Raw genomic sequence first — 15,637 nt, forward strand, 5'->3', positions numbered from 1 at the left:
TAAAAAGGAAAAAGGAGTATAGAGTAAGAAACAAGGATCATGATACTTTGATGTTTTGTGACACACAAGATAAGGAGTGGTCAGTCTTGCACTTAAGAATGGGAAGAACTCAGAGGGCTGTGTCTCTCAGAACTCAAGCCTGTATCTTGCAGTCATGTCTCATGTGGTCGCAGAGCAATGCTGTGTGCCCGGCAGTGATGCTGCATTGAAGGGGTTGAGGCTGCCTTCAGATGCTGTCTCCTGCATGTAAGAACTGTGAGCTGGAAATGGTAAAGCCTTCTTTGGCAGGTCATCCTGAAATTGGCTGCATCCTTGTTCCTATTCTGTTCCACATAAGTATAGGAGTCCTCAAGCCCTGCCTGTGAACTGTACAGAGAAGTTTTTTGCTGCACTGACTGCAGGTTTTGGTGTGAATCTTAGAAATTTTTTTTTTATTTGTTAGCAAGTTTGGTCACACATGAAATTGTTTGCAAGTTATAAGGAGCCTTCAGGAATGCAAAGTTACATACATTAGCTATGAACAGTACAGCTTACAAGGAAAACATTGAGCATGCAGTGTTTAATCTTTAACTTGATTACTTTACAGGTCTTTATGAACTTAGACAAATTACAGTAAAGGCTGTATCTTTGTTTTTACATTTACAGTATGGGGTTTTTACCTGTTTTGCAAAACTACTGGGAGATCTTGACTTTCTATGCAATTTTGTGCATACCAAGCAATCTGAATTTAGTATTCCACTGCCAAGAATAAAGATCCACACTTTTGTGCCTCATTTTAGCAGCTGAGCTATATTATTGTTCTCATCATGTTAGTAAAGTAGCTGCAATCGTTCTTGTTAGCCCTAGAAGGCAATTAAGGATGAAATCCTGTCTGTTGACTTAAGTATACCTGAAATATCTTTCCTGTATAAAATGTAAGCTTTGTTGAAGTGTTCCAGGGACATACAACTTCACTGTGCTAACCAAGAGGGAAGAGAGCCAAGTGGTCTTCCTTAATGGGAATACACCTCCATGCAACTTGAAAAGAGATCAGACTAATGAAGGGATCTTAATGCTCAAGAAAGCAGATTCACTGAATTTGTTATTACCTTATTGTGAGAAAAGACAGTGTTGCCATCTGCTTTCAGAAGGGGAGTAAGGTTTGTTGAAACTTTAATTTTGATTTAGCATTATATGTCATTCCTTCTGATTCTGCCCTGGTTGAAATGCTGATTAATATTTTTGCCTTAGGCAAGCCACTTTACCTTCCTGTGTCTTTCCTTTCTCCGCCTCAGCTGGGGAAATGCAATGGAAGTCCTTATTAGCCTATCTCCACAAGTTGCTATTTTAATTATACTTACGTAGCACTTGATATGTTATGACCTCATATGCCTTGTTGTGCCCAATACATGTGCATCATCCCGTTGCACTGCTGCAGGTTGGTAATGTTGAATACTACCCAGCAGCTGCTTTCAGTAAATGGGAAGAGTATGTTACTGTTGACAGAAACATGTTCTTTCTATGTGTTACATCTTACCACCATTTTTACAGTGGTGTTGCCTGGCAAGTGAATTCACTAAACTGTCTTTACAACTGTGGCTATAACAGAGGCTGATGATTAATTACCCATACTTTGTTATTTCTGAGGTGTTTTCCCACAATCTGATTTTAAAAAAATAAATCACTTCATTAAGGATATTTTAATGATCTTACTATGACTTGTCTTCTCAGCTATTTGCTAGAAATACTAGTACCATATTGTGTTAAATACAATATTTGTCACTTCACATTTCCTGGGATTTTCTTCCTTACTTAATTGCCTGGTCTCTCTTAATCTGGTTCACTGCTGCCTGGGGATGGTGGGAGGATATTGCAGTCAGTTCAGTAACCTGTAACGAGCAGATTTACGAAAGCTAGCAGAACAATGCAACAACTTTGTAAACGTTTTTTTTTTTTCTTTTTTCCCTTTTTGACAAATAGTTTAGTGATCTTAAGGAATGTGCTGGTCTGACCTCATTTCTAGTCTCATTAAATTTACTAGTGTCTGTTAGCAGTTGGATTTCTGAGCTCATATTAACCCTGAGGGATTTGGAGTGATGGAGTGAAATGCATACAGGAGTTTAACATTAAGCTGAAATGTGACTGTTAGCAATACCAGTTGATTCTTTTAGCTCCTTACAGAATTTTTAAAGAGTGTGATGAAGTGTGTGTGTGTGTGTGTGTGTATATATGTTATATATGTATGTTATTTTATTTAGGGCACTGTGCCTAAAGGACTTTAGGTATGCAATCTTTTACTTATTTTTAAAGAAAAAACTTTTTATTATGTTGCATGTATAGACCATTCTTCAGGTATTTGAACTTTTTTAACTTGCTTTCTGTGGATACTTTATTGTTGAAGTTATTCCAGGGGTACAATGGAAATATAGGAAACATCTGCATCAAGAACATAATATTCTGTCCAACTGAAGTTAATGGAAATATTTTTCTATTATCTTCAATGGCAGCAGGACTGAGCTCAGAATAGACAGGAGCAGAACAGGGGAAAGTTGAGAAAATTATCGGAGGAAGAAGGGGAGAACTAGGAAATGGTATCAAAGTAGATTGAGGTTATTCAGTGGATAGCAAGATAGCTGAAAGCAACATTTTGGGAAGTGCTACAGAGCAACAATGTCTCGTTCAGTATCATCTGGGCACATGTAAATGTTTCATTTTTGGAATTTAACTAGCTTGCACTTTGAAATGAACTTTAGATCCAATTTGGAGCCTTGATGCAGGAAGTAAGTTACTTTGTTACAGCAATTAAAAAATATTTTTGATACTACTTATGCAAGAAGGTTAAATTAATTTGGTTTATCTGTATTTTTAAAGTAAATAAATTGAAAAGTAAAGGATATTATTACATGATTATGCATCCATGGCTTCTAACTAGCCAGGAAGCAAACATTCACAGTGCAATATTCCATCAAATTTTTAATTTTAAAAAATATTCTGCAGAACACAGTGTAATGCTAACTGGGAGAAATAAATGGTAAGTTTTAACAGGGTCTGTGGTCTCCCAACACACAGGCCTGCCAGTAGAGTCACCACACTGGCAGTGAACGGTGTGGTCTGTGACTTCTCTGACTACTTCCAGCTTGTGGCCAGAGAGCCTCAGATATTCTCATCACAGAAGATTTTGACCTTCTTTTGCCCTTATAGCATAGCTGAGCAGCTTTGAAAAAGTAGCCAGAATGTTACCCTTTTTTTTTGGTGTAAAATTTTCTTTTTTTTAATCCTGTGAAATTATTAGAATTAGATTTTTATTAGAGTGGAATTATAATTGTGTCATCTTCATTGAGGGGAAACAGTTTATATGTGAAGAGGATAATCTGTATTCAGTATGTGAAATTACTGTTTTAATGACTTCACTAATTCACCTTTGATTTCTGAGATTTATTTAAATCAAAGGAGGAGGTTTGGAAAGAATCTTGTGAAATGTAGTTCCATCTCCTGCTTGCAGCAGGTGATTTCTTCCTGTTTCTTCACCTTTTTACAAAAATGTTTATACTTTTAATGTATTTATAGACTGGTGTCCTGGTTTCAGGTTAAACCATGACAACTGGTTTTCCAAACTTTGATCAAATTGATTTAAATGTTGTATGTGTTAGCCAGTTTGCTTCTGGGTAAGCATGAAGGGGGGCAGGGGGTGGGGGGGTGTTGGAGGGGTGCGGGGAGAGAGTGGAATAAAAAGCAAAGGGCAGGAAAATATTAGAATCAGTAAGCAGTAAATTCAGCTAATGATACCTATTCAGATTGTTACTCTTATTTGTCAGGATCCCAAAGTAATGGAGCCATAGTTGTCTGCAGGCTGACTTACAGTCCAGGCGTGAAAATTCTGGGGCAGTGGCTTCAGAATTCAAGATCAGAAATTTCTGTTTTGTGCCATTGATGCAAAATGACACCTTTTTAAAAGCCACTTTCAAATTTAATTCATTTAGATCAAACTACTAAGGCTAAAATTTTCAGTATAAAATCTGACATACTGTCCTGTCTTTAAGATTTAAAGGATGAGACCTTGGCAGTGACCTAGTGAATATTACAAGCATTCAGCCTGCAACAGTCAAAAGTCCTTTATTCACAGGTGTTTAAGTTGGGTTTGTAATCTTGAGAATATCATTGAAGTCTTCAGACTTCCAGATTTCAGGTAACAATATTTTTATGCTACTATTTAATAAAATTAAATATCTCAGTGCACCTAGTGGGAAGTCATTATGGAGAAAAATGGCAATGTCTCTTCACTTTTTTTTTTTTTTTTTCATTCTTTTGATAGAACCTTCCCTCAATAATGGTTCAGGCATAAAGCTGGGTTTTCTATCTCATTTAAAGGAAACAAACTTTTCTTAAGGCTGTGGAAACTTCCTGTGGCACAGTCCTGATGTGAAGGGGTAAGGGCTGTATTTATGTTGTGAGAATGAATCAGGAAGTGATTACGTTGAAACACTCCTGGTTTTGCTGGGTAGAGAGTCTAATTGTATTGCTCTTGGCTAAAGAACCAGGAGCAACCTGGAAAGAAATCAGTGTGCTACTGCCAGGCGAAAATAAGCTATTTTTTCCCCCAAGCATTTTGTTCTGCTAAGAAGGGCTGGAACTGCACTGAATGTTCTCTGTGGTTCAACTGTAGGGTGACAGATTGACCTTTTTCTTGGTAAAATGTGAAGATAGTCCAACTGAGTAAACTGCTACACCGCTGCCCTGCTGCAAAAGAGGTAAGTATTTAAAAATGTGCATCAGACGCAGTATTGTTCTACTGTAGTTCCAGATGCTTCAAATGCAGAGCCCTGAGTAAATGCTCAAATTGAGCATTTTTTACTATTTAAATTGAGACCTCAATATCAATTTACACACCTCTTCAAATGATCCCAATGCAGTATAGCACGTAAGCTTAAATGTGCCAGAATATCACGCATGGAGGAAGTTTGCAGGCACACAGCATCACCAGTGCTTTGTGTGTGTTATAATGACTATGGTAGCAGAGGTGAAAGCTAAAGCAGACTGACAGTTGCTTTGTCTGCAGTAGGGTCAGAGCTATACTGCAGCTGCACCCACTCTCAGCTTTTGCTCGTGCCAAGTAGGATGAATCAGGCCCCATGTCCTCAGGAGGTGGGAAACTGGAGTAAAAAAGCTTAATTACTCTCTTTATAATGGGAGACAAGAGTTCAAGCCATTTCTCCTGTTATCTCTGTGAACTTTCCAGCATCTAAAAATGATATTGCTCTCTGCTTACAATTTAATTTTTGGTGTGTACATGTATGTGCTTGTGAGAGAAACAGGGAAGGTCTTTGGAGAGTTCTGAAGTTGTGGTGTTTTTTTTTTTTTTTCAATTAAAATTTAGGACAGCATTTGGCTATATGCTTTTTAATTTGATACAATGTCAGGATATGTATGATATACATTCAGTACACTATTCATAGTGCAATAGCATAGAAAACTTAATTTCAGTTTATTTTTCTAGCAAATCTGTGCAGGATCTTGTGTCTCCAGAAAGAAGCTGTAAACTGCGTTTGGAAAAATGCAGTGGCTCCATACATTTCAAAAACTTAGTTCCATTCTTAGTCTGTCCTCTCTACTTCTCTCTTTTGTGGGCATTTTTTGAGTGATCTATTCTCTTTGAGGGTTATAATTTATTTTTTACATAGAACTATTTTTCCTGCGGTCCCCCCAGTGTGTCTCAAGGAATGCTTTTGTGTCACTGCTCTTTCCATTTTCGATACATGATGCTTTTGACAATGACACTTGAGCTGAGATTTTCTCAGAATTGCTTACAAAGGTTACAAAGAAAACCACGCAGGGAGGTTGTCCCTCCATGTGTATTAGCTTTGTTTATGCTTGGTGTCACGTCACTCTACTAAGCATTTCATCTGTGCCCTCCATCAATGTGTGTTTGTATGTGGACACACACCCGTGTTGTTGTAAAAGTCTGCTTACTTGGAAGCCCGTATGAAGAACAGGTGAAGCCACCTTTAACACTTCCCATATGCCTCTACATTTATTACCTGCTTCATACTTTGAAGAAATGTCTTTGGCAAATATAATCACCTAGGCATTAAATAAATCGGGAAAGAAAACTGATAAGATGGAACACGCATAATATTTCACAAACATAACACAAGAATCATACATGCTTTCTGCAGGTATGTTAACCTTAGCTTTATTTGAACCTATATATAGCCCCCAATCATTCTTGCGCTGGAGTACAGCAGTGCTGCTTCCCAAATGCGGTCATTAAGTAATCTATAACTAGAAGTGAGCCTAGTTATGTTTTATACCTCAAAGAGCTTTAACAGTGGAAACAGCCCATTATCATCAGAGGTCTGTATACATCCCTGCAGCTTGTTAGAACAAGTTTTTCTACTTCAAGCAGATAAATGTGGTACAGATTAGCTAATTTACTACAGTTACACAAGAGAAGACATGTTAGGATTTCAGAGGTTCTTTTATGTCAGAAAGAGTCAAACTTTTTTCTAATGGACAGTAAAGTACTACTGATATTTGCCATAACACTATTCTCCCAACTTTTTTTCCTGGGTGCCTGTGAAGCTGTGGTGCTCAGAATGCTGTCACTATTACGCACCTGCACAAGGGATAGACAAGTAGTGCACTGAGTGATGAGGCAATCAAAAGGTATCCCAGCTAATAGTAGTGTGACCCAGAGATTATTTAGCATGGCCTAAAGAATTCCATTAAGAACTTACTTTCTGCAGTGTCCTCAAGAAATATGAAGGTAGAAAGTTGAATAAACCTTGTATACAAGCATAAGATGATCATTTCACAACAGCTTAGGTCTGCAAATACAATGAAGGGAAATAAGGAGGTGTTGTAGGACTGTTTATCAAGTCTTCACATTTGGTTTTCTCAACTCTGAAGCTGTGCAACAGATTAACAGGAATTTTGACTACAATTGGCTGAGAAATGGTCTTCTGTTTGAATATGTGAGATTTCAAAGATACCTGTTTTACCTCTGCATAAAGATAATGTTTCTTGTCTATTCCACTGAAGTATTTGAAACCAGCAGAGGAAGGTCTTTCTCTCTGTCAACTTCTGTTTCTTAAAAATATCCCCTGAAGTGATGGCTTGAGCCTAAGTTCAGTATAAAAGTCCTAATATTTTTCTGAATATATATGTTTATATGCATTGATAGGCAAATGTTCCCAGCAGAATTTACTGCATGAGACTTAATGTTAGAATAGCAAATGGCTAGCAGATGGGATATGGAGTTAAGATGTGTTAAAGAAACTACTTCATGGACTAAGTCAGGAGATATTTGGCCTGTTATTAACCCATGGATGCTGGGTTTTTGACTAGCATGGGTTGCATATATGTGCAGTTCTCATTATGACTGCAAGTTAAGTCTGGTACATTAAAACTGATTTGACAAAAAAGAAAGGCGGGGAAGGGGGAAACAAAACAATCACTCAGAAAATGGCCAGCCACTGCTAATCTAATTTGATACTTGGTTTGTAGTCTCCTGGATCTAGTAATTACTTTTTTTTCCCCCTATGAGGCATCATGGCATTTCATTTAAACCATGTGTGTTTTCACAAGTGAGCATATACATATGATATTGATACAGGTAAGATAATGACTTGATTAGCATATGCCCTGTCATAATTTCACTCTGGTTATCACCAGCCATCTTTCCAGGCAGCTGTGAAATACAGGAAAGACTAGTTCCAGTAAGGTTATGCTTGATGGAAATTCCAACTGTATATTTAATAATCAAGGGTGCCCTGAAACAAAGGTGATACATCCTGAATACAGGAAAAGGATACTGTCCCATCCCTCTCCAATCTCAGTAGGACCAATGAGACTTCTACCAGTATTGCTCTCCAAAGCTGCACTATCACACTTTGGCCTGAATAGTGCAATCTGGAGTATTTCAAGTCTTCAAAACTTCTGAATCCAAGTCAGATATCTGGAGGGTTGAGGTGGTGGGGAAAGGTGGGGAGGGAAGAGAAAAGCAAAGACATAAGCACACAACCTTTATTGTCAGTTCATATCTGGCAAAATGTAGACAGAAGATGTATAATGTTGTTTTCACTGATTCAATTGTAGGAGTAAGTTTACAGCATTTAGTATTGATTTTTTTAAAATATACTTCTACATAGCCAATTGAATGTAATTTAAAGGTGGGAAATTGTGGTGAACTGTTACTGTTTTAGTTGTGCCACCTTCACGCTGTTTCTAATGCTTGCTTTCTGACCAACCTTAAATAACTTTGTTGGTGTTTCTTTTCTCCTGTCCACTGGAAATGGGTTGTCTTTGGCTTTTGCAGTGGTGAGAAGCAGGAAAGCGGGGGCACTTTTTTGTTTGGTTTGGGGGTGTGGGTGCAGTGATTTATACCTCTTTTATTGGTAATGGAGAACAGGAGTACCTGTCAGTGCTTTTTGAAAAGCACATCTATTTAAATTATTCTTTTCTGGAATATATTGAAGAGAAATGCTATATTTTTCAGAAAATGGAAATTACCTAATTGGTTCTTGTCTCCTGATTTCAGGAGGAAGATTCAACTGTTTTCCTTGTTAGGGATAATCTCCAGTCTAATAATGGATTTAGTTAAATGCAACTTTTGGGGAGGGGGACACTGGAGAGAGAAACTCCATTTCCCTTCAAGTTAGAGATGGCCCAAAATGCACAGTTTTGACCCTGTTTCAATTGTTTCAGATTTAGGATCTGGGTTTCATGGCATTGTTTGAGTCTGTTTAGAAACACATCAGGTGAGAGGTAGAATCTGAATTGCACAGCAAAGGCAGTCAGTGTGCCAAGTTACCACCAAGATTCCCGCCTGAATTTTTGTAACAGTGGCAGCTACAGAAAAGTACATTCTGCATGACAACTGATGGACTTTGAGAAACCATTGAGCATGTGCTTTGAAAATTTTATGAAGTGATGAAAATCCTTTAATAAAGCTAAATTGATTTATTCTCGCACTCCAGAAAACAGTGAACATAGAAATCACATAGAAAACTGGATCTACTTGTATTTTCATGTCTATACAGTGAAGTCAGTTATCTTATTTTCTGGTTACATGATGGCAGCAGAAAAGGATTGTTAATCAGATACTTGACAAATACACAGAGAGCTTTCTTCCTTCCTCTGGAGGCTTTACTCTTATAATAGAGACCGACAAAGGGAAAGGAAAAGAGACCATTCAGTGAATAAGACAGCTATTTTTTGTGTATCAGACATGTATTTCCCATTTGTGAGGAAGTTCTGTTATCCCACAGTAATTTATATGAAGCAAATTTATTTAGCTAAGCCTGGTGTGATAACAGATTTAATATTATGGAATGTTTCCTTATTTCCATTTCTGATACATTTTCACATCCAGTTTGCTTGCTCTAATGTGAGGTATCATAGAGCATTATAGCAGGATGAAAACCTGTACCACTTATCCCTTAATTGGTTTTTAATGCAAAACACTGTACTCGCATAAAATACCTGTTTGTTTATACTTGGTGCCAGAGGCTAATTCATTGAATCTGGGATGTATAATTGCAAAAAAAATGGTGTCACTAAATTTTCACTCCTGTTAGCTGTTTCCCAGGTTCCTTTCATGGCCAGCAAGATTTTATTAATTCTAAATAAATAATTAAGAAGAGATAATTGACTTATTTTTGTGCAGTGATACCAGAATGATTCTTTTCTTCTGGAAAACATTGTCCTGTTTGTAATGCACTGCAAAATGTAGAGCCTGTATATAACCTTATGAATCATGGAGAACTCATTTGTGCCAGAGATTCACTGACAGTGACCCAGACTTTGCTCTCTCTAAATGAAGAGGAATAAATAGGTATGCTGTTTCAGCCTACGCACTAAGAAGGGGGAAAAGAAGAGATCTTTCTTCTGTTGTCTTGTCTTGTAATCATTTGTAATATTCTCTCAGTCCCTGTAAAAGCCACCTGGTTCTGTCCTCCATGGTATGTAATTCTTTTCACATGCTCTCTTCTGAAGATGGAGACTGATACCTGTGAAATTGGGCTCTTGTCACCAAGATTTGCGCTCTCACTTGTTCCTCTTTTACATCTGAGATGATCAGAATTACTGTGAACAGTAGTAAGGTGAAAAGTTCTTGCTAGTTAATTATTTCCAAGGAATGAGCAATCTGTGGGACTTCCAATCCACTCATCTTTACTTTTACCAGGAAACCAGGCTGTGGTTGTTTCCACCCCTCATTCAGCATTTTGAAGAACCCTTCTGAACTCTTGTCTTTTTTTCAGGTCTTGGAATCCATTTGCTTTGGATTTTATATTTTGATGAGCCTGTTATAGCTCAGGCATTCTTTACACTTCAGCTGTTGTCCCTCATTCAAAAGTGACTTTACGGTAGTAAAGATAACTGCTCATTTCCTTTCTCCTTTGGTTATTTGGCCTTCAGAACTCTCAGGACTACTTTGATAAACTTAGATTTTTTTTGCCTTTCTCTGCTACATGTGTTACAGTAGCATCTGGCAACTCCAATCAAGATCAGAACGCTGTGCACAACAGTCAGTGCAAAAGCAAGAAAGTGTCACTTCATAGACCAAGTAGAGGAGAGAGACAGAGTCTAGCAGGAGGTGGCAAAACTTGTCAGAATATAAGTAGGAAAGCAAAGAATGGAGCCCAACTTTTTAAATTTCTACTCGAGGAGTCTATCCACTAGATCACTCTGCTGCTCTGAGTAAATTTATTATGGCTGGAGGACCACACAAGCTCTAAGTAATTCAGAAAATACAAGTCTGGGTGTGTACAGCAAATAGGCTGCAAATATCTCGTGCTTCTGCTTGGCTCAGGGATCTCTCTCTGGCAACTGAGCAGTAGATACATAAACAGAATAAAATAGTATCAGCAGAAGGAGGGAAAGGGAAGAGAAATCAGAATTTTGAATTGCATTCAAAAGGCAGGAGTAAAACAATGTCTATTCCAATTAGATCAGAGCCTTAGATGCAATGTGTGGTTTGGGAGGGATGTAGTGTGTAGAGAAGGGAAATGTCATAGGTATATGCATGCACATCCATACACACACAAAGAGTAATTGGTGTTATTGTATCCTAATCTGAAGTACAAGGAAGGGTCCATCTGGGCAAACTAACACAGCAGGTCTGTGTTTATTAAATAGCCTTTTAAGAGGCGATTTGACTATGTAGGACTCCAATCTAGTATATACTGCCAGTTATACTTTTTCCAGTCAGACTTTTGAGGAAAGCAATTTAATATATATGAATGCTATCTGAATTCAATAACTGTGCAGATGAAAAGAGAAGGTGGTAAGAAATGCTTACTTTATGCAATCAGTAAGTACTAGGTATTAAACACTGTCGTAATACCCTGATTGAACAAAGACTTTATTTTCTGCCCAGACAGGAACGCTAACCGTCTAGTTTTGACTCTGTCAGGTGCATGGAAAGATAAAGAAAAATATCTGAGGGTGAAGAAAAACACAACTTGATCTACAAAAGGCAGGAAAATGACTCTAGGCTGCTGAACTTGCTAGCAAAATTTTGTAGTGACTGCAAGTGGAAAGTAGTGAAACATAGTGCTTGTATCTAAGGAGTGACAGAGGGTTGAATAAGAGATAACTGGAAAGGAAAAGGAAGAAATTGTAGTAAAGAGTAACTAAATGTTTGGGATTAAGCAGGAAATGGGATGCCAAAACATGAACCAAAGATGCATTGTACTGAATAATCTTCTATCGTTCTCTGATAAGGCAAATTTGATTTCCCTATATTTCCCATTTAACAAAAGTAATTCCGTGAAGATTATACACATAGTAATTTACTAGTAATTACTAGTGATATACTAGTTTATTACTAGAAAACAGTAGCTATTAGTCAAAGGGTAAATTAGGAAGTGGTAATGGCAAGGGTTATTTTTGAAAGCAGAGTTAGAAGTAGACTTCAAGTATTGGAGGAAAGGGAGGAGTAATTGAAATCTTAAGGTTGTGCATTTAGGGCCTGAGAACAAGAAAGTCTGCAACAATTTGTAGCTCATTTGATGGGGGAAAAAATTAGGAGAAGGACCTATGTATACTAGTTGATAACAAGATGACTATGCATTTGCCAGTAAGATGTGGCGATGAAGGCAGAAAGATTGGTTCTACACTGTATGAAGCGACATATTTCCGGTGGAGGTAAGGGTGTACTAATGTCACTGCGCAATTTACTGTGAGACTTCATTTGCTGTCAAGCATATTGTCAAGTCTTTCAGTAAAAAACGGATTTCACAGCATCAACAGATCTACCAGGCTGTTTAGGGCAGGAGGAGTGAAACGTAACAGAGTTTCATAAAATGAACCTAAAGAATTCTGTTTAAGTCTGGCCAAACAGAAGCTGAGGGCATGTTTCTGCTTTCTAGAAATGCACTGGAAGTTAAATTCTTATTTAAAAGGAAAGATGAAACCAAATGGGAATGAACAGGCTTTTAAGAAATGTAGATTAGAAATAAGAAATTTCTAACAACTGGAGCAGTGCAATTCTATCATAACCACTTAATAGAACACTTTTGAACCCACAATAAATTATCTTTAGTGTTTATTTTTAAGCAATTGAAGAGCAAGATCTGGTTTCTTCTGGTATCAGAAGAGTGGATTTGATGACATAAGTTTCAATTTTCAGTCCTCTGACTTACACAGAAGTTTATATGTACATAAACATTGGATTTGTTGGATGAGAAACTGCTTTCTTATTTGAATAAGACTACTTAAGGTATTTTTGCCAATTCATTCCAGTGTTTGTGACACTGTGTTGCTAGTTTTCATCTTTTTAACTTGTCTGTTGAAAGGCTAATGTTCCAATGTGAAAGTTGGAAAAGCCAGCACCAGGCTACCCTTTTCTTACTCGTTTTTTGACAGTTTTAGCTAGAGCTGCTGTGCAATAGATGTGACTGAGGGTCCCCAAATTTCTGTAGTCTCCTGAGTGATACTGATCTCATGACTCTGTAAAATGCTTGTTGCTTCCTTCATTAAGTAATCCAGGCTTTACTTAAATCAGTAGGGTTAGGACCCTAAATGAGTAAATAGTAAAAGGTGAAAGGCTAATGGTGCTGCTCATAATGCATGTCATAACTCCTTTGAAAAAGGCACAGAGAGCTGTACTGTTTGTTATTAAACTGCAAATTAAGGCAGATTTGGAGGAAAAAAAAAATGTTCAATGAGGCACTGGCACTATTTTCATGGACTCTCATGTTAGTCTCCAAATTAGTCCTTGCTTGTGATTGTGTCTGAGCAATTCGATGGTATATGGCCCCAAATTATTTCCAATGTTGTTTTTCTCCTTCTCTCTTCCATTTCTATTTCTCCCTCCCTGCTAGGTGCTTACAAGGACTTCCGTCTTACAGCATATTGTTCTTATAAATCTATGAGGAATATTGTCCTCTGCAATTATGAGTGTAGCCTGAGCATCAGGAAGCGGTGAACTGGGATGAACTCTGGTTAATATCATGAGCACATTCTTTCCTGCTGATGGCCCTGTTGACTTTTTGGTCATATGATGCAGGAAACATGCCCAGCTGTTTATGGGAGTGAGAACTTTGTGTGTACCCAGTAACTAGCAATTGAAATCCATGCTGATGACAACATCCTTTCAAGATTATCAACGTACTTACAGTCACCAAGTCAGACTTAAAAGTCCTGGAAAGCTGTAAAAACGTGCTGAGTAGATCTGCCCTTGTGATGATCCATCAGGCTATGCTGTTCTGCTTACATTGGACTAAATACAGTCCAAAGTCATGGATTCTATCATTGTGCACAAAGCTAAGACCTCTCAGCTCTGGTAACTAATTTTTAAGAAAAACTGTAACTGCTTCATGGTTTTGCAAGATGAAGACTGTCATTTGGAAAGAGAACAAGAGTGGTGGGATCTTGCCTCCTCAGCACTGCTTTTGTCTGTGCATTGGAGAACAGCTTCTTATTTCAGGGGAGGGAATGGCTACTTCATCCAGCTATCAAAGAGCAATTTGCCTGAGGAATGAAGGGAATCTCCTTACTCACTGCAGAGCAAATGAACAAATATCTTTCACAAAGCTTGGTCAGTGGATTTTTTATTTTTGCTTCATTTATAGCTCTTCTGTCTTATCTCACATTGATATTCTGTAAATATAATTAAAAATGAACAGAGGCTTATAGAGGAGATAATTCATTGGATGGTCTTATAATTTTTTTCAGTGCAGAGCACTAAACTGCCTTATGGTTTGGCAGGTTTGGCTAAGTGAGAAATCTCAGGCCAGAGAACATCTAGGCCGGTGTAGCTGATGGATTGCATATGACTGCTGAAATGAGCTTGCAGAGGGAAGCAGAGTTGTTTAGATATGATGATCAACATTGTTGCAAATGGGTTATCTCTGACCTTCAGTAACAGACTCTTACACATGGACAGAATTAAAAAAAGAGCAATATTAAAAAAAAAAAACACAAAAAGGCAACAAGTGCTCCATCAGTTCCACTTGCAGAATTTGATGTTCACCTTCATTACTAGGTTTTTCCAGTGGTCAAATGGAGATTAAAAAAATATAAGCATGTCAGTAACTCATGCCACCACATTTGGGTGAAGCAATGTAGGAGCAGTAGATTTATATTGGCTGTCCCCCACTCCCACTTCAACATGAATGGACTCTCAAGCAGGGCCAGTGGGGAGAGCATTTTTTTTCCCCATCTACCACATTGTCTGAATTGTAAAGTAGCTAAAATTGCCTGCTTCTGTCTGGTGGTTTCCTCGAGCTGGATCAAAGTCCATCAAGTCTGATCTGAGTCTGTAACAGTTTAAGTCTGAATATACCAATATCACAGGGTTAACCAAGCTAATTGGTTTTGGAATTTTTAGTTGGTTTACTAGTTTATAATGACACTACTAATGCAATAGTATTTGTTGCAAATATGAATTAATAAATACTATACAAATATAAATTCAACAGAGGTATTTTGGTGATCATTGTGATTAATATTAGCATACTGTTTGTTCATCTTTGCCTGTATGCATGCCAGTCAGCAGCCTTATACTGTCATTAACTTGTTGATAGCAGGGTACATTTAGCATTTTCTTCTTTCTGTCAGCAAATTATATTCTTTGTTACTGCTGCCTTTACTTTCTGTGAATTCAATGGCTTTATGTGCTTCTTGAGACAGCTACTGTTTTAGCAATTTAATGTACCAGGGGCAAAGTAAAAATCCACAAAATCGGTTTGAACTAGTCATTTTGCCTTCTGACTATCCCTTCAGTTGACAGAGGCTGGAAAGGACCTGGCCCTACTTAAACTCTAATTTTGTAAAGAAAACTAATATATGATAAGTTTATCCTAGATTTTACCTAGGCTAATCAGCAAGCCAAACTGGTCTGTCATTTTTATATTGTGTCTTTCTTATGTTCTGTAGTCTGCCAGTAATTCTGGGATGGTATAATATTTCCAGACGTTTTTAGAGGGACAGCTTATAGTGAGGATTTCTCAGAAAAACATAAAGATCTGAGAAGAACATTGGTGCAGCACTTAACACTAAATGATTTATGTGGCCTTTTAAATAGGTGCAATGAAGCTGTAGTTAATTTACACATCATACCCTATATATTACAAGTGTTTATAGTTTTTTACTTTCCTTATAGACATTTCTATATTGGTGAATGCATAAGATTTCCAAAATGCAGTAGCTTGAC

General features: G+C 37.6%; 1 protein-coding gene across 7 annotated transcripts in view; it reads left to right on the forward strand.

The window, feature by feature from the left end:
- The window catches only part of INSC (INSC spindle orientation adaptor protein), a 138,376-nt gene that overhangs the window by 53,380 nt on the left and 69,359 nt on the right, over window positions 1-15,637 (forward strand). The window contains exon 4 of one of the 7 annotated variants that reach the window (XM_056354828.1): window positions 4,643-4,727. The exons of the other annotated variants lie outside the window; for them this stretch is intronic. The gene's annotated coding sequence lies outside the window, so the exon portion shown is untranslated. The remainder of the gene's footprint in view (window positions 1-4,642; window positions 4,728-15,637) is intronic. 7 annotated transcript variants of the gene reach the window in all.

Source organism: Falco biarmicus, chromosome 10 (assembly GCF_023638135.1).
Source record: "Falco biarmicus isolate bFalBia1 chromosome 10, bFalBia1.pri, whole genome shotgun sequence".
Taxonomy (NCBI): Eukaryota; Metazoa; Chordata; class Aves; order Falconiformes; family Falconidae; genus Falco; species Falco biarmicus.